The following is a 19149-nucleotide window of genomic DNA, read 5'->3' as shown; positions in this document are numbered from 1 at the left end:
AGGCATCTTTGTCACAGGCAACTGATGTTGTCCTGTAGTTGGTGATGGCCTGGATGCCCTGCCACATGCGCCGCGTGTCACCGCTGTCCTGGAAGTGACTGTGGATTCTCTGGGCGTGTGCGCGCTTTGCCTCTCTGATTGCCCGTGACAGTTTGGCCCTAGCTGTTCTTAGGGCTGCCTTATCGCCTGCTCTGAAGGCGGAGTCTCGGACCTCAGCAGCGTGCGCACCTCCGCAGTCATCCACGGCTTCTGGTTGGAGCGTGTGGTGATGGTCTTGGAGAAAGTGACATCATCAATGCACTTGCTGATGTAGCTGGTCACTGATGCTGTGTATTCCTCCAAGTTGGTAGAATCGCCATATGTTGCAGCCTCCCTGAACATGTGCCAGTCAGTACACTCAAAACAGTCCTGAAGAGCAGAGATGGCTCCTGCTGGCCAGGTTTTCACCTGCTTCTGAAGCGGTTTTGTGCATCTGACGAGCGGTCTGTATGCTGGAATTAACATAACAGAGATCTGGTCTGAGTAGCCGAGGTGGGGGCGGGGCTCCGCCCGGTACGCGCCTGGGATGTTTGTGTAAACAAGATCAAGCGCGTTCGCCCCTCTCGTTGCAAAGTCCACATACTGACCACATCCTCCACTGTTTTAGCAATAAATGCATTATGTTAATATGCGTTATTGATAAAAATAGTATATCCTTTTATATTTTAAAAAATATTTTTATTTTTTTGATTATTTGTCTTTATCTTATTTATGTATGTATTTTGATTGGTTTATATGTATTTTTTTAATTATTATAATTTTTTTTAAAAATTTTTCCCTTCACCTGTACTTGTCTTTAACACTCAGTGATTGTATTGTACACACATACATTGTTGATCTCATTGAACATTTATATAAAACAAAAATCCACAGTGATTTTTATTTGCACCATTTGTGGACTTTTCACATGCTCCCTACCCCACTGTAGTCACATTTTCCAGTTTATATCATTGTTAAATAAGCGATCTGGAACGATTTCACCATGACGCCATCTGACCAGCTTAAATACGGGACAAATTGCAACCCGTATTGATTCGATAAGGGAAGCATCATTTTGTCTTTAAATACAAGACGATCCCGTATTTTACAAGGTGTATTTTACTAAAATTAATAATATTTTACTATTTTGGTGGAAACCCTATTGGTGTCCCTTATCATATTGCTGATGCCAATGTTTTATAATAGTCCCGCTTCACTTTGTTCCTTAAAACAACACTTGATAAAATCATGGTAAAAACTCTTGGTAAAATCACTGTATAGCAAGGCTTATAGCAAGGCTTTGTTCATTTTATTTAATTCACAGATTAGTTAAGTGTCCATTTCCAAGTAGGCATAGCTGCAGGCCGGAGACCTCCAAATGGGGTTGGAATTTTAGCTAAAAGCTAAAGTCAAAATAAACTTGTAGCAGATATTCAATCACTGAGAACAACTTGTTGATGAGAGAGGTCAGAGGAGAATGGTCAGACTGGTTGGAGCTGACAGAAAGGCTACGGTATCTCGGATAACCACTCTGTACAATTGGAGTGAGCAGAACAGCATCTCAGAATGAACAACACTTCAAACCTCGAGGCGGATGGGCTACAACAGCAGAAGTCTGACACTTTTATTAGGACCATAGTGTTTCCAATAAAGTGTTAAGTGAGTGTACATTTATGGGGCTTTTCCACTGCACGGTACGGCTCAGCTCAATTCTGCTCACATTTTGGGGGGTTTTCCACTGTGGATAGATACCTGTTACTTTTTTTAGTTCCACCTCGGTCGAGGTTACAAGCGACCCGAGCCGATACTAAATCGTCATTACCAGCGTCATTGCCATAAGCTAGATGGCAGGTTAGCTTACCCTCATGCGTCGTCTTTGAGCTAACACAGTGATGTCCTCATCTGCGCTTTGGTGTATGATTTCCCAAACTCTCCTGTTTTTTTTTTAGCTGTATTTTATCTTGCTGCCATCAGCCTTTTTTAAAACAATGTTTGTCATCTTGCTGTGAAAAACAGCCACATGCTGAGAATCAAGAACACCACTCATTCATTGCTACTTTGTTGTGTGTTAGTATCCCAAGTTGAGGCTGCACTAAACTGCAGTGGAAAAGCAAGCTCAGAAAAGTAAAGTGAGTATAGTCAAGTCGAACCATAACATGCAGTGGAAAAGTGCCGTTAGAGTGATCTCACACTAGTACTTTTGTACCTACATTGATTTAGATGTCTTTAACTACAATGTCCTTTCAGTAAGTATTTAATACAATGTACATATTATGTACAAATGTGTTGTTTTATTGCACTTAAATTTAAAGTACCCGCAATTAATTACATTTGTAGTTACACTCTAAACCCTAAACCTAACAGTTCCTCAACCTCAGTAGCAGCAAATGTGCATTTTGAAAAACAACATATAGTTACAGAATAAGTGCATTTTATTGGATGTATTTCAATGTTTTAATGTTTTTTTAAAGTGGGGCCACACTTTTGGTGCACACCTGGGTTTGTTTGACGTTTTTAAGAGGTTGACAGTGCATAGGTGTAAAAGTACATATAAAATGTATAGTCAATGTAGGCTTCAGTAATATATGTGCTCTGCTCAAAGACAGAAGACCTCCATGCCCCTTCAAAATCCAGTTGAGTTTTTGCATTATGGGATGTCTTCATGGACTTCCACAGACTTGTATGCACTTGGCGATCATAAAACACTCAAACTAGTCCTCACCACACAGTTCCATGCTCGGTTTTGGCCATTCACATTCAGTGACCATTTCAGACCTGTACTTAATCTAATTATCATAAGCTATGTGGGCTATGTGCATGTTTTGCTCTATAGGGTTTATGTGAAACATTTGCACAGAATAAAACAGCTAAAGAGCATTTATAAAGAGGCTATGACCGAGGCAAGAATGACTTTTTCCTTATAAAGTAAGGATTGATGTCTTGCATGATTTAGTTGGAGTGTGCTCCGATTTCTCTATTTGATTATTATGGAACATTTCTTGCCGTCAAGGATCTTGCCGTGTCATTTTAATCCAAGCCCTTTATTTCAAAAGTAATTTTTTACCACAATGTTATTTTTATTAGGTAAAACACTTTAATGGATTTTCCAGAACCTCTTCTGGAGATTCATCCACTTGTTGGGTATTGATTTTGTAGATAATATTTCATTTCTTAATTATAGTATATGCACTGTATACTATGGCTAGAGGCATGAAACACATAAATTAATAAATTCAATGTGATCATTTATGCAAGAATGGTTTAACCAAAAATGTATCAGAATGGAATTCTAGTGTACTGCTTACTGAGCAGTATACACTGAATGTAGTACTACTACTGTATGTGAAACAGTACACATTATGCAAAGCTAAACAATTAAAACCAACAAACTATCATGACAACTCATAATAATTAATAAAAACAATGGCGAAATCATAAAATATTTTAACACTTGGCTTGCATGAAAAGGTATGACTTTTATTCCCATAGAGACAACAGTACAATAAAGGCATCGAATTTTAGCTAGCTCCCTATCCAACACTTTATTTTAAGAAAGTAAATGTGTGTGAACCAATTTAGACTTTTCAAGTTAGGTTAGGGGTTAAGCTTAGAAAAAAATCATAATAAATGTTCATTGTTTTGTTTATTTTTTTCTATGGGATAAACATTGTATGTTTTTGTATCAGACACCTCATACAAATTCTTATGATTTCAACTTCTCATTGTTTCAAACAGTAGTTTGCTACCGTTGAAGTCATAAGTTTACATTCAACTTAGCCAAATACATTTAAACTCAGTTTTTCACAATTCAAATTTAATCGTAAAAAACATTCTCTGTCTTAGGTCAGTTAGGATCACTACTTTATTTTAAGAATGTGAAATGTCAGAATTATAGTTGAGAGAATTAATTATTTCAGCTTTTATTTCTTTCATAAAATTCCCAGTGGGTCCGAAGTTTATTTAAACTTTGATAATATTTGGTAGCATTGCCTATAAATTGTTTAACTTGGGTCAAACGTTTTGGGTAGCCTTCCACAAGCTTCTAACAAGTTGCTGGAATTTTGGCTTCCTCCAGACAGAACTGGTGTAACTGAGTCAGGTTTGTAGGACTCCTTACTCGCACACTCTTTTTCAGTTCTGCCAATAAATATTCGATCGGACTGAGATCAGGGCTTTGTGATTACCACTCTAATACCTTGACTTTGTTGTCTTTAAGCCATTTTGCCACAACTTTGGAGGTATGCTTGGGGTCATTGCCCATTTGGAAGACCCATTTGCGACCAAGCTTTAACTTCCTGGCTGATGTCTTGAGATGTTGCTTCAATATATCCACATAAATTTACTTCCTAATGATGCCATCTATTTTGTGAAGTGCACCAGTCCCACCTGCAACAAAGTACCCCCACAACATGATGCTGCCACCCCATGGGATGGTGTTCTTTGTCTTTTAATCCTCACCCTTTATCCTCCAAACATAACGATGGTCATTATGGCCAAACAGTTCAATTTTTGTTTCATTAGACCAGAGGACATTGGAGCAGTGGCTTCTTCCTTGCTGAGCAGCCTTTCAGGTTATATTGATATAGAACTTGTTTTACTGTGGATATAGATACTTGTCAACCTGTTTCCTCCAGCATCTTCACAAGGTCCTTTGCTGTTGATCTGGGATTGATTTGCACTTTTCGCACCAAACTACATTCACCTCTAGGAGGCAGAACGTGTCGGTATGATTGCTGCTTGGTCCCTTGGTGTTTATACTTGCGTACTGTTGTTTGTACAGATGAATGTGGTACCTTCAGGCATTTGGAAATTGCTCCCAAGGATGACACAGACTTGTGGATGTCCACAATTTTTTCTTTGCTGATTTCTTTTGATTTCACATGATGTCAAGGAAAAAGGCACTGAGTTTGAAGGTAGGCCTTAAAATACATCCACAGGTACACCTCCAGTTCAGTACACTTCATATTAGAAGCTAATTGGCTAATTGTCTAAAGACTTGACATAATTATCTGGAATTTTCCAAGCTGCTTAAAGGCACAGTTAACTTCTGACCCACTGGAATTGTGATAGTCAGTTAAAAGTGAAACGATCTGTCTGTAAACAATTGTTGGAAAATTACTAGTGTCATGTGCAAAGTAGATATAGTTTGCTAATATTAAATCTGTGGAGTGGTTGAACAATTGTTTTGAATGACTTCAACCTAAGTGTAGGTAAACTTCTGACCTCAACTGTACATTTTTGACACATGACCTCATTATGTTGCTTGTAAATCAGCTGCTTCTCATTTTAGAGATTTGGTAATTCAGCATTTTTAATCTAATTTTGTGAGTCAAGAAAATAATGGTCTGATTTTACATTAGAAATGGAAAGACAAGTGCATTATTTTACAGGATACACTATTATTTTACAGGATACAGGATAGGCCGTTCCCTTATGGGTACATACGTAGTGTATACTGCAGAAATAGTATGAGTATACATACATATAACTAAAGCTATTAATGGAATACTGTGGATCCTTCACTCATTTCCTGTGTGAAGTCAGTTTTCAGTTCCCATATTCAAAGTTAGACATGCACAAGCAGTGCTAAGTGAACAAAAATAAAGCAAAAGCAAAAGCTTAAAACATGGTCACAGGTGCAGTAAGGACATTTGCAAGTGAGAGATGTATGTGTTTTTGTCTGCGCACGAGTGTTTTGCCAGTGGGTGTCCTCCGGGCTGAGGCGTAGTGTTTGTACTGGAGGAGGTGCCACGTGCAGACACCACAGAACTCCTATTGATTCCCCTCATCAAGGCCAGGCTTCTGCGGGAGGTACGCGTGTGTGAAGTCAACACATTCCCAGCATTCCTCCACTTTCCCTACAGGAGAGATGTCACTGGCCTGCAGAGCACCAATCACTTGCATTGTTCACTTGCCCATCTCCTCTCCCTCGGGACCCCCGGCTCCCTCTCCTTCTCTCTTGCTGCCAAGTCAATGTGCAATTTGCTGTTACTGCAAATATCTTAACCGCTCAATGTTTATTCGGTCCACCCCAAGGATGTCCTCAATGAATAGTTTCCCGTATTCTCATAATTTGTATGGTTGGATGTATGCTTCAGCATTAATTGGACCAGAACCATTCATTGTGATTATAGGATTTAGGATCCAGGAAACTGTGTGTTGTCTGTTCAAACCTCAACCTTGGACAGAACTGGGCAATGAAAATAGCTTTACTCTGGGCGTAGGAACGTTTTGAAAAGCGTGTGCGGGGTGACTGGGAACACACAATACTAAACGTATCAGCTTTACGTGTGATTATGAATTCTAAACATCATTGACGTAATGTTTGCCTAGTAGTATAAACTGATTTGTTGAAAATCAAAGTAAGTGCTCGGCATATCGCTTAGTATCTATTGGCAGAGGGTTCTGCTTGGTCTTGAAGTTGTAATTTTATGGAGCTAGTTGCCTTTTTTTTTTTCCTTCCCACTGTGATAAGTTAAAATGAAACTCTTAAAATGTAACGATTACCTCTTAATGATTATCTGGGAGGACTCGAACATAGAAATTTCTAAAAGTGGTGGATCACAATAGAAAAAAGTCTCAGCTTTGCTTGTGATTATTAATTATGTTCGCCCAGTAGTCCTAACTGATTTGCTGATCTTAATCAGGGTAAACACCATATTAATTTAATATGAATGGAAATGTAGCTGTGAGGGATAGACACACAGATGGTTCAATAGGTTTTACTGTTGTGTATTTTGGCATTGACGTTTCAGGCAACAGAATTCGTATTAACAAAATGTTCTCAATTACAATTTTTTTTTAGGGAAAAATCTGTTGTAGAACTTAATTGTGACCTAGAAGACAGTACAACTCCTTGAACAGACTATAATTCTTTGCCTGAGCCTCATTTCAATTTTGAATCAAATAAAATTTGGTGTCTAACCTGACTTAGGTCCATACAGCTTTATTTAAGGTCACTGTGGACACTACCAGTAGGCAAAGGCTTCTGTTTATGCAGCTGGCTATATTATATTCTTTGCACTGTGACAAAACTCTCAAAGGATTCTCTCTCAAAAAGTGTGAGTGTGTGTATGTCTTGAGGTGGTAATAATTAAACGATATTTTGATTCGGCTGTAGGAATAAGGCCACCCAACATGATTACACGGAAAGTCGACATGTTGCTACCAAATGTTCCAGTGCCATAACATTAGCCCCTTTCACACATACAACCTGGTAAATTGCAGTAAAACTGTTGGATTGCTGGTAAATGTACCACATCTGCTATTCACACATGCAGCAGTTTCCATCTTTTTACCATTTTGCAACCATTCACACATCAGCACCAAAATGCCATTAAACTCTGAAATGTTGTTAGTTATTTTATCGGTCAACAAATTTCTTCGTCCGCTTGGATGAAGAGAAGCTCTTTAAGGCTGAATTACAATACACCACTTCTAAAATGCGATCACAATCTAAAAATACTAATCACACACTTACTGACTTGTGTGATGCACTGGCTACAGACAAAAACTGTCCATCACATATTAAAAGAGAATCACTCTGGCTTTCAAGTCAATCTGATCACAAACTCATGTGGAAACACACGCCCCATTCTAGGAGATGCATGACAGATGTAAACAAACATGGATGTACATATGGTTGTACTACTGTTGATGTTACTGCTTCTCTGTTCTGAGTCTCAAAAGAAAAGGGCTGAGTGCATTTGGGTGCAGTCTTGGGTGGTAAGTTAAATGTTTTCTCCACTTTGAACGCTTGTTTGCCATCCCCATTTCTTTGTGGTGCAGTGTTATGGACGCGCACGGTTAACTTTCATTGGCTGCTTAGCCTTCTTATCATATGACTTTGGATTAGATTTTTGGAGCATCATATACTGAGGTTTTTTTCTATAGTCAGCTCTAAAATATCTATATTTTTTTATATCCTTCTGTGGCAGAGGGGGCGTGGTCAAGCGCCTGTCCGGAGAGAGAAAGCGGTAAGAGAGCTTGCATATAAACGGCCACAGAACCACCAGACGAGGGAAGAGTCAGAGACTGAGAGAGTCCTGTTGGGATGTTATTTTTACTTTGTTACTTGTGAAGCTGTAAGTGCTGACATGACTAATTAAAAAGTCTTACCTTGGTTTGGAGCCCCGGCTCCAACCCTGGACAGCCACAGTTCCCTGCCCCAGCCCATGCTCCCGAAGATGGGGGCGGATGATGATGTTGAGGCTTTCCTTGATCTCTTCGAGAAAACAGCAGAGATCTGGTGCTTGCCGTGTGACCAGTGAGCAGCCAGGCTCTTTCCGCTGCTGTCTGGGGAAGCCCAGCTCGCTGCCCAACAACTGCCTCGGCTAATCTCCTGGCCTATGAGGATTTCAAAAAGGCCATCTTGCAATGGGTGTGTCGGAGTCCGGAACAGCACCACCAGCTTTTCTGGACCTTGAAGATGGGGCAGACCGACCGGCAGTATGCGTTCGCTCAACGGCTCCGGGACGCATGCTGAAAATGGCTACTGGCGGGAGCCCGCGACATCGAGGGTGTGTTAGATCAGGTGGTGCTGGAGCAGCTAGTCCATTGTCTACCCAGGGGTACCGTGGAGTGGGTCTAGTGAAACTGCCCGCTGTCGCTGGAGGGGCACTGTAGTTTGCGGAGGACCATATGGCAGCGCACACAAGGGCGAAAGAGCCCTCTTCTCCTCTCTCTTCCCCTTTCCCCTGTGTGTTCCCCCCTCCCCATCACTCTGCTATCTCCCCAGAACCTGTTCCTGCCCCCTGGAGGCGCGGAGCTCCGCCACCGCAGCCCGTTCCCCATGCGAGGGGATGGACAGACCCCCCCACCTCTACAGTGCCCCGCCGCTCTCCCCCTCAGGTGGAAGTGTCCGTTGACGCAAGTGCCCGAATGTCGCACTTTCATATCCCTATTTTGCAATTATAAACAAGCGGTTGTACAGAGTGATGCAGGACGCTCATACAAAAGAAGATGCAACCCAGCTCTTAATACCGCGGAGCCGCCGGGAAATGGTTTACAAGGTGGCTCACTACAATCCGATGGCAGGTCACCTGGTGGAAAGAAAAACACTGAACCGCTTAATAGCCCGTTTTTATTGGCCGGGCATTGGTGGCAATGTCTGCAGTTGGTGCGCGGCATGCCATGAATGTCAGCTGGTGAATCCGCTGGCCATCCCAAAAGCACCATTGTGCTCTCTTCCGCTAATCGAGTACCCTTTGAGAGTATTGGAATGGACCTCATCAGGCCATTAGAGCGGACAGTGCGTGGACGCGATATCCGGAAGCAGTGCCTCTGAGCAACATCTCAGCACGTAGTGCTCACTCTTCAAAATAATCTCACGGGTGGGGATTCTGAAACAAAACCTCAGCGATGTGGCAAGGGCTATTTGAGGTCACACGACGAGTGGGGGATCTCGATTATGAGGTAAAGTGAACCAATAGAGAGGGCTCATGTCAAATATATCATCTCAACCTCCTGAAATTGTGGAGGGAGGCGGTCCCTGTGACATTGGCTACGGTAGTTCCAGAGAGGGGGCGGAGATCGGGCCGGAGGTGAATACAGTGATTGGGCCAGCCCGGTTGTTCTTGTTCCCAAGAGTGATGGGTCTGTACGTTTCTGTGTGGATTATAGAAAAGTTAACATCTAAATTTGATGTGTACCCGATGTACTGTGTTGATGAGTTGCTTGATCGGATAGGTACTGGTCGATTTTATTAAGTTGGCTTGTGAGAGCCAACTTACTGAAATCCTATATAAACTTAATATTATTATTCTTCTTACTCTGAAATTTCTATATCTAACTCCTCCTAGAGCTTTAACTCCACATACTCCAAACTCGGCTCAGACACTCAAACTGTTCCGACTCGAGTTGCTATATCTTTTCTAACTGATCGGACTTACGGTTTTCCTAAAAATGACGATCAAACTCGGAAAAAACTCCCATTGACTTAACATTGCGGAATGTTCAGAAATTTAAATCCCAACTGTCATTTTCACACACACTGTAACCCGCACACACAAACACAAGACGAGACAGTCACAATGTCGGAGAAAACTGCTTTATTCCAACAAAGCAGGCAACAGTACAAAAACAGGGCAAATCCAGTGAAGAATGGTCAGGGTGAGCGTTAAATCGAAGCCGGGGAATCAAGATAGGGTAAAGGGGCAAATCCAGGAGAGAGTGGTCAACGAGAGCGTAGGGGGTCAAAGCCGGGGTAATCAGAATAAGAATAACAAGTGGGAGTTGGCAAGCTAAGAGGTGAACGAAAGGAGGTCAAAACTAGACGAGACTAGCGGGGGGCAAAGACACGGGAAACTAAATACAATAACCAACAAGCGGGAGACGAATGTGCTGTGATATTTATAGAGGAACAAACGAGTGGTGCAGGTGAAACGAATGACAGGTGATGGGACTAGTACAGGTGTAACGAATAAAGGGGTGATTGAGACGAGTGCAGGTGGTCATAATGTTCTGGCCATAGGAGCGTGCATGTGAGCCCGAGGAGAGAGACCTGCTAACGAGCAGGAGATCTTGAGGGAGCAAAACGAGCGTGAGAGCTCGAGGGAGCAAAATGAGCGTGAGCTCGAGGGGGCGGAACGAGCGTGCGAGCTCGAGGGGGCGGAACGAGCGTGCGAGCTTGAGGAGTGAGTGTGTGTGCGACGAAGTGGGGATGGGGCAGAGGAGCGGGGTTCGTGACAGTACTCCCCCCTCTAAAACGGACGGCTCCTGACGGCCGCGCTCGGTTGCGAGGAAGTGGTGCTGGACGATCCCAACAAACAAAAAAACCCTGAACAGACAACCCACAAAACACACAAACAAAATTGAGGGCAGTCCAAGGGGCACAGTGGGAAATGAGACAGTCCATGGGCAGTTTCAAGGCAAGGTCAGGGGGAACATAGCGGACAGGCGGGTGGTCGGGAGATCTAGGGGGCAGCCATAGGGCAGAGACTGGGTCAGGGGGTCTGGAAGGCGACTGGAGGACAGGGACTGGGTCCGGGGGCCTGGAAGGTGACCACCGGACAGGGACGGAACTAGGGGACCTGGGAGGAGGCCACGGAACAGGAATAGGGTCAGGAGGCCACCGTACAGGGTCAGGAGGCCAGGGAAGAGGCCAGGGGGCAGGAAGAGGAACGGTCACAAGGGGAGCAGGCAAGACCCAGTGAGGAAAGGTTTCGAGGGGCGGAGCCGTGAAAGGCGGAGTCGTGGAGGACTTGGGAGATGGAGCCTTGGAAGGCGGAGCCGTGAGAGACTCGGCAGGCGGGGTATTGAGAGACTGAAGAGGCGGCGCCGAGGGAGGCTCGGGGGGCTCCGGAGGCAGAGCCGAGGAAGGCTCAGGAGATGGAGCCGAGGGAGGTGGAGCCGCAGGAGGCCCCAGGGGCGAGGCCCTGGTGGGCTCTGGAGGCAGCGCCGAGGGAGGTGAAGCCGAGGGAGGTGGCGCCGTAGAAGGCTCTAGGGATGAAGCCCTGGTAGGCTCCGGAGGCAGAGCCGAGGGAGGTGGCGCCGTAGGAGGCTCTAAAGGTGGGGCCCCGGAAGGCTCTAGAGGTGGAGCCGAAGGAGGTGGCGCCGTAGAAGGCTCAAGGGGTGAAGCCCCGGAAGGCTCTGGAGGTGGAGCCGAAGGAGGCTTTAGGGGCGAAGGCCTGGAAGGCTCAGGAGGTGGAGCCAATGGAGGTGGCGCCGTGGGAGGTCCCCGAGGCGACGACCTGGCAGGCTCTGTAGTCTCGGGGGTAGAGCCGTAGGAGGCCCGAGAGGCGGAGCCATAGAAAGATCTGGCGTCTCTGGGAGTAGAGCCGTGAGAGGCTCGGGGAAAAAGGTTGTGGAAGACTCGAGAGGCTCTAGAGGTGGGGCCCTGGAAGGCTCGAGAGGCTCGAGGGGGGGAGCCATGAAAGACTCGAGAGAAGAAGCCCCGAGAGGCCGGAGGGGAGGAGGAGCCCTGAGAGACTCGAGGGACGGAGCCCTAAGAGGCTCGAGGGGAGGAGGAGCCCTGAAAGACTCGAGAGGAGAAGCCCTGAGAGGCTTGGAAGGAGGTGGAGCCCTGAAAGACTCGAGAGGAGAAGCCCTGAGAGGCTTGAGGGGAGGAGGAGCCCTGAGAGACTCGAGAGGGGAAGCCCTGAGAGGCTTGAGAGGGGTGGAGCCATGAAAGACTCGGGAGGGAGCTGAGAGCCCTGAGAGAGGCTCTGAGAGGCTGGAGGAGGAGCCCTGAAAGACTCGAGAGGAGAAGCCTTGAGAGGCTCGAGAGGAGGAGCCCTGGGAGGCTTGGGAGGAGCCTTGAAAGACTCGGGAGGAGAAGCCCTGAGAGGCTTGAGAGGCGGAGCTCTGGGAGGCTCGAGAGACTTGAAAGGCAGAACCCTGGGGGGCTTGGGAGGTAGAGCTCTGGGAGGCTCGAGAGGAGGAGCCCTGAGAGGCTCGAGAGGAGGAGCCCTGGGAGGCTTGGGAGGAGGAGCCTTGGGAGGCTTGTGAGGCGGAGGCCGCGAGGGCTCTGAGGGGCGAGCAGAGGCTGGCAGAGCCGTGGAACACTCTGAGGGTGGAGCAGAACCCGGCAGAGTCGTGGAAGACTCTGAGGGCGGAGCAGAACCCAGCAGAGCCGTGGAAGACTCTGAGGGCGGAGCAGAACCCGGCAGAGTCGTGGAAGACTCTGAGGGCGGAGCAGAACCCGGCAGAGCCGTGGAAGACTCTGAGGGCGGAGCAGAACCCGGCAGAGCCGTGGAAGACTCTGAGGGCGGAGCAGAACCCGGCAGAGCCGTGGAAGACTCTGAGGGCAGAGCAGAACCCGGCAGAGCTGTGGAAGACTCTGAGGGCGGAACAGAACCCGGCAGAGCCGTGGAAGACTCTGAGGGCGGAGCAGAGGTCGGTTGAGCTGTGGAAGACTCTGAGGGAACCTCTGCGGTCTTGAGCACAAGACGAGACTGGGGAGAAGGGGCCCTCTTCCTTCTCTTGCGTCCTCGGCCAACAGGGGACGTGGCCATGGGGACGGTCGAGGCTACAGGCGCTGGCTCGCCGACCGTGGCGGGCATGGGCGCTGGCTCGTTGGCCATGGCGGGCATGGGCGCTGGCTCGTTGGCCGTGGTGGGCATGGGCGCTGGCTCGTTGGCCGTGGCGGGCATGGGCGCTGACTCGCTGGCCGTGCCAGGCTTCGAGACTGGGGCCGTGACAGGCTTCGGGACTGGGGCCGTGACAGGCCTCGGGACTGGGGCCGTGTCAGGCTTCGGGGCTAGGGCCGTGTCAGGCTTCGGTACTGGGGCCGTGACAGGCCTCGGGACTGGGGCCGTGTCAGGCCTCAGGACTGGGGCCGTGTCAGGCCTCGGGACTGGGGCCGTGTCAGGCTTCGGGACTGGGGCCGTGTCAGGCTTCGGGACTGGGGCCGTGTAAGGCTTCGGGACTGGGGCCGTGACAGGCTTCGGGACTGGGGCCGTGACAGGCTTCGGGACTGGGGCCGTGACAGGCCTCGGGACTGGGGCCGTGTCAGGCTTCGGGACTGGGGCCGTGTAAGGCTTCGGGGCTAGGGCCGTGTAAGGCTTCGGGGCTAGGGCCGTGTCAGGCTTCGGGGCTAGGGCCGTGTCAGGCTTCGGGGCTAGGGCCGTGTAAGGCTTCGAGACGGGGGCCGTGGTAGGCTTCGAGACGGGGGCCGTGGTAGGCTTCAAGACGGGGGCCACGGTAGGCTTGAAGACGGGGTCTGTGGTAGGCTTCAAGACGGGGGCCGTGGTATGGAGCGCTGGTTCAGTGTCTGCCTCCCACACAGTAAACGAGGAACCAGCGCACAGTAGGGCGAGGTCAATAAACTGAGCCAGGTTGAGAGAGCAGTGACCACCAGGCATGAATGATGAGGCTGGCTCATTCAGTCCAAATTGAAAAATGTCTTTCAGAGCCACCTCATCAAAATTCACCTGGTTGGCCAGGGCACAAAAATCCATAATATAAGCCTCCAAGGGTTGGCTCCCCTGGCGCAAAACCAAGAGTCGGGCCTCTGGCTCCATAATGTCAAGGACGTGCATTACACCACCGCTGCCTTGCATGAAAAACTCTTGGCAAGCGCCCGAAGAGCCGTCAAACCTCTCAGGGGGTTGAAGGCTCACGGCGCTCAGAAATGCACTGGAGGCATAAACGGGCTCAGGGGCAGACACAGGTGAAACAGGGTGACATAAGTCAGACAAAGAACATACCTGCTGCCCCTGGGCCGCGAGCGCTTGGTCCTGCCTCCAAACTGTAGCTCCTCGCGCCGAATGTGACGTGCTTCTCCGCTCTAGTGAGCTGCGCGAATCCTCCGTGTGACGCATTGTGACTGTCTACGGTGAGGTTGGTTATTTTGTAACCCGCACACACAAACACAAGACGAGACAGTCACAATGTTGGAGAAAACTGCTTTATTCCAACAAAGCAGACAACAGTACAAAAACAGGGCAAATCCAGTGAAGAATGGTCAGGGTGAGCGTTAAATCGAAGCCGGGGAATCAAGATAGGGTAAAAGGGCAAATCCAGGAGAGAGTGGTCAACGAGAGCGTAGGGGGTCAAAGCCGGGGTAATCAGAATAAGAATAACAAGTGGGAGTTGGCAAGCTAAGAGGTGAACGAGAGGAGGTCAAAACTAGACGAGACTAGCGGGGGGCAAAGACACGGGAAACTAAATACAATAACCAACAAGCGGGAGACGAATGTGCTGTGATATTTATAGAGGAACAAATGAGTGGTGCAGGTGAAATGAATGACAGGTGATGGGACTAGTACAGGTGTAACTGTACTAACACATGCTAGCATCGCCTAGCGAAGCGCTAAAAAATGCTAAAAACGTGCTAGCATCATGAAAACACATGCTAGCATTGCCTTGCGAAGTGCTAAAACATGCTAAAAACATGTTAGCATCATGCTAACATATGCTAGCATCGCCTAGCGGAGTGCTAAAACATGCTAAAAATGTGCTAGCATCATGCTAACACATGCTAGCATCGCCTAGCAGAGTGCTCAAACATGCTAAAAACGTGCTAGCATCATGCTAACACATGCTAGCATCGCCTAGCAAAGTGCTAAAACATGCTAAAAACGTGTCTATCTATCCATCTATCTATCTATCTAGCAACTAAGTTAAACTTTAAACTACTTTAAACTACAAACTAATTTAAACTTTAAAATAATTTAAACTGTAAACTACTTTAAACTAATTTAAACTTCAAACTACTTTAAACTTCTTCAAACTTTCTGGTCCAAACTTTCACAAGCCAACTTAAAGTTTGTCTCGACAAACTTTTTTTCTAGTTAAACATTGTATTTGACAAAGGGTCAAAATTTCCTGTGAAAAAACAGCCTTCTCCACGGCGTTCGGATTGCACCAATTTGTGACGCTTCCATTATGTGTTTTGGGTCCTGGCTACGTTTCAGCGCCTCAAGGACCATATCCTCTGACCGCATACAGCTTACGCCGCTACGTATTTAGATGATATCATCATTTATAGCAATGATTGGCAGCGGCACATGCAACATCTGAGGGCGGTTCAGAGATCGCTGCGGCAGGCGGGGCTCACAGCAAACCCCAAGACGTGCGTGATTGGGCATGTGGAGGTACGGTATCTGGGGTTCTACTTGGGCCATGGCCAGGTGCGTCCCCAAATTTACAAGACAGTGGTGATTGCGACCTGTCCGAGACCCAAGACCAAAAAGGGGGTGAGGCAGTTCCTGGGGCTGGCTAGCTATTACAGGAGGTTTGTGCCTAATTATTCAGATGTCACCAGCCCGCTGACTGACCTCACTAAAAAGAGAGCTCCAGACCCGGTCCAGTGGTTGGAGCAGTGCCAACAGGCATTCATGCAGGTTAAAGCCGCACTTTGTGGGGGGCCGCTTTTACATGCACCTAATTTCCCTCTCCCTTTCCTGTTACAGACGGACGCTTCAGACAGAGGTACATCATCCATAAGCTCTCCTTGAGGGAGACCAAGTACAGCACCGTGGAAAAGGAGTGTCTGACCATCAAGTGGGCGATCCTCACTCTCCGATACTACCTGCTGGGGTGGGCCTTCACTCTCTTCTCGGATCATGCCCCACTCCAATGGGCCCACCGCATAAAGGACACTAACGCCCGGTGGTATCTGGCCCTCCAGCCTTTTAAGTTCAATGTGGTCCACAGACTGGGGGTGCAGATGACTGTTGCTGACTTCCTTTCCAGAAATGGGGGGGGGGGGGGGTGTTGGTAGGCAGGTCGGTGGGGGTATGTGGCAGCGGGGGCGTGGTCAAGCACCCGTCCGGAGAGAGAGAATGTGGTAAGGGCGCTTGCACCTGAGCTAAATTATGTCTAACACCAGTCTCTAACTGCAGTGAGCATGGGGAGAGAGGCATATAAACGGCCACAGAACCACCAGACGAGGGAGAGTCAGAGACTGAGAGAGTCCTGTTGCGATGTTATTTTTACTTTGTGACTAATTAAAAAGTCTTACCTTGGTTTGGAGCAACCTGCCTCCTGTGTCCTTCCTACACAATCCTCTACACCTTCAAATAAATAGAATAATTTCACTAAACTGTATGTATGTCCAATTTTATTAAATTTTTGGACTCCAGATTAACCAAATCATCTCTGTTTTACTTCAGCTCATTCTGACCTCGTATGTGCTTAAACCATTAATCTTACAACTCTGTTCACATATAGCATCAAAACATTTCTTGTAATGTATCTTCTCATATTTTTGAAAGTGTTGTGTTCACACATGACCCCTAACCAAAAAATTGCTGTTAATTTTTTGGAAAAGGCTGTATGTGTGAAAGTGACTACTGACCCCATTCTGCTGAATTACTGACATAAGGCATCCCACATCAGACATTTTTGCATCAATCCTAACTTGTTTACCTTTTCTGTGGCATTACTGATAGCATATTGCACTAGTAGACTCGTGTCAAAACCAGGACATAATCGCATTCACATAATGTATGGTGAATGCAATTAAGATGCTGCAGTTTTCCTGTAAAATCAAATTTTTAATCCACTGGTTTAAGGTTAGGTTTTGGGTTAGAGTGTATGGTAATAATTCATTCCTCTTCTCTGCATTACATAATTTACAATAAAAACAACTTGCTTTCCACTCAGTGGACTTTTTTAGCTGAAAAACTTTTGACCCACTTTAGCTGAATTTCATTGTAAGATCAGTTTTGGCCACCGGCTTTCTCTATGACAGTTCTACAAGCAAGAAGTTAATATCAACTAACTTCCATTTTAGACACAATATGGCCAGTTATTTAGTCTATTTTTGCTCTTTTAACAGAAATAATTACAGACGAAGTCAAAGCATGATTACCTGTTGCATGTCACAAAGCAACATAGAGAGTTATAACCTATCTGGAATGTTGCAAACACACCAAAACCAGAGTAGCAAGTCTGAAACTCATCCAATCAGATTAGAGGCCCGAAACTTACTAAGATTTGTAAATGGTTGCTAAACTGCAGGCTGTAGCAAGATTTATGCTCAAGAGAACAGAGGAGTCTATATTCACAGCATTAGGGAAGGTCATTTAGCAAGACAGAGCAACTTCATGTTTGTGACTGGGGGCATAGGTCCACTTCTTCAGTTTATTTATGTCTACATCAACAACATAACACAAGTGGTAGTATGCCCTTTCTGTACACCAAGGTCTGAGTCTTTTCCAGATGGAATATCTTATCCATAAAACCTCCTCTATGATCATGATTAGGATGTCGCATGTGGTATGCGAGACACTCATAAAGTGTTGGTGCAAATGAACAACAAGTTTGGGGAAGGTCGTTCAACAAGACATAGCAACTTTATCTTGGTGACTGGGGCAGAGGTTCACTTCCTCAGTTTATATATAAATCTACATCAACAACTTTACACCACTGGCAATGTGCCTTTACATCAAGGACATATTCTAGTTCTAGGGAATATCTTATTCATAAACCCCCCTCATTTTTCCAAACATACTTGGAAAGGATGCCAAATGTGGTCTGGATACACTTGGACAGTGTGCCGCCAGCGAGACACTTATAAAGTGCCGGTGAAAATGGACAACCATGCTTCTTTTCCTTTCTTTTCTCTCTCTCCTCATAGGAGCTTGGAGCACCACATCGTTGTCATGGGAACACTATTTGCATTTCCCAGTGAGTAATTTCAGGGCTGCTGCCATTGAACTGGAATTCAGACTCTCCATTCAGCACACAGATCAGTCTGGAAAAGCAATTGTCTAATTCTGGCCACTTACAGAGAGACAAGGGTGTTTCCGTCAAAGTAAAACTGAATGAGAATACGCAAAGCAAAACCCTGAACCAACGGCAAACTCTACCAAAAAGAAGGAACTTCTTATTCTTACAAACAGTTTCCCTAATTATGTTTGATGTTTAAATTAGGAATGTGTAAATCTATGCATTTTCATAATCAACTAATCTGTGGTTTGCGAGAACAACTATTAGACTAATCGGCCTCCAGGAAGCCGGTTATAATAATACAGGCTTTGGGTTTATCTGAGCCTGATCTAAAACATGTCTTAGGGGCATTTACATAAAATGCATTGTTACGTTCAAAAACAGCTAAACAGAGCCCAACAGAATGGAGGGGGATCTTGAGAAATTTTTTAAAAGTTAAGACTTTTTAATTTGGCATATCATACAATCAAAAAACAACAAAAACCAAAACACAACGGCCATAGCTGGGTTTCGATATAGATATCCCAATATGATTTCATTCCGATACACAAGCACCTGATCTTAATTTAATATGATTTGATTGGTTCCTAAAATAATTTGGGTATATTTCAGTTATAATGTCCATTTTTCTACCATATGAAAGAAATGATCTCTCAGCCAATGCTGTAAATTATACAGGGAACTTTCTAACTTGGTTCATTATGAAAATCAAAAAACAAATTCTCTCAAAATGAATTTCTGTACCACTAGAACCAGCTCTAAAATAAATGCAAAAATGAACATAGTTTTTAAACAGCCTTCCGATTACACTGTTGGTCAAACAGATAGTCCTGCCCCCAAAAGAGTCAATGTTGTTGTGTCAAGCTGGACAGGTCGCTTAAAACGAACAAGAATTTATAAAGAGACACAGTGTTTACAGTTTTTGATCAAATTAATCTATGAATGTTTTACTTATTGTTGTCTCTGCATATTACACTGGGATAGGAGAAAGTACATTTCTCATTTGAAGACTAA

The sequence above is a fragment of the Xyrauchen texanus genome, chromosome 12 (assembly GCF_025860055.1).
Source record: "Xyrauchen texanus isolate HMW12.3.18 chromosome 12, RBS_HiC_50CHRs, whole genome shotgun sequence".
NCBI lineage: Eukaryota > Metazoa > Chordata > Actinopteri > Cypriniformes > Catostomidae > Xyrauchen > Xyrauchen texanus.
This window is presented reverse-complemented; position numbering follows the sequence as displayed.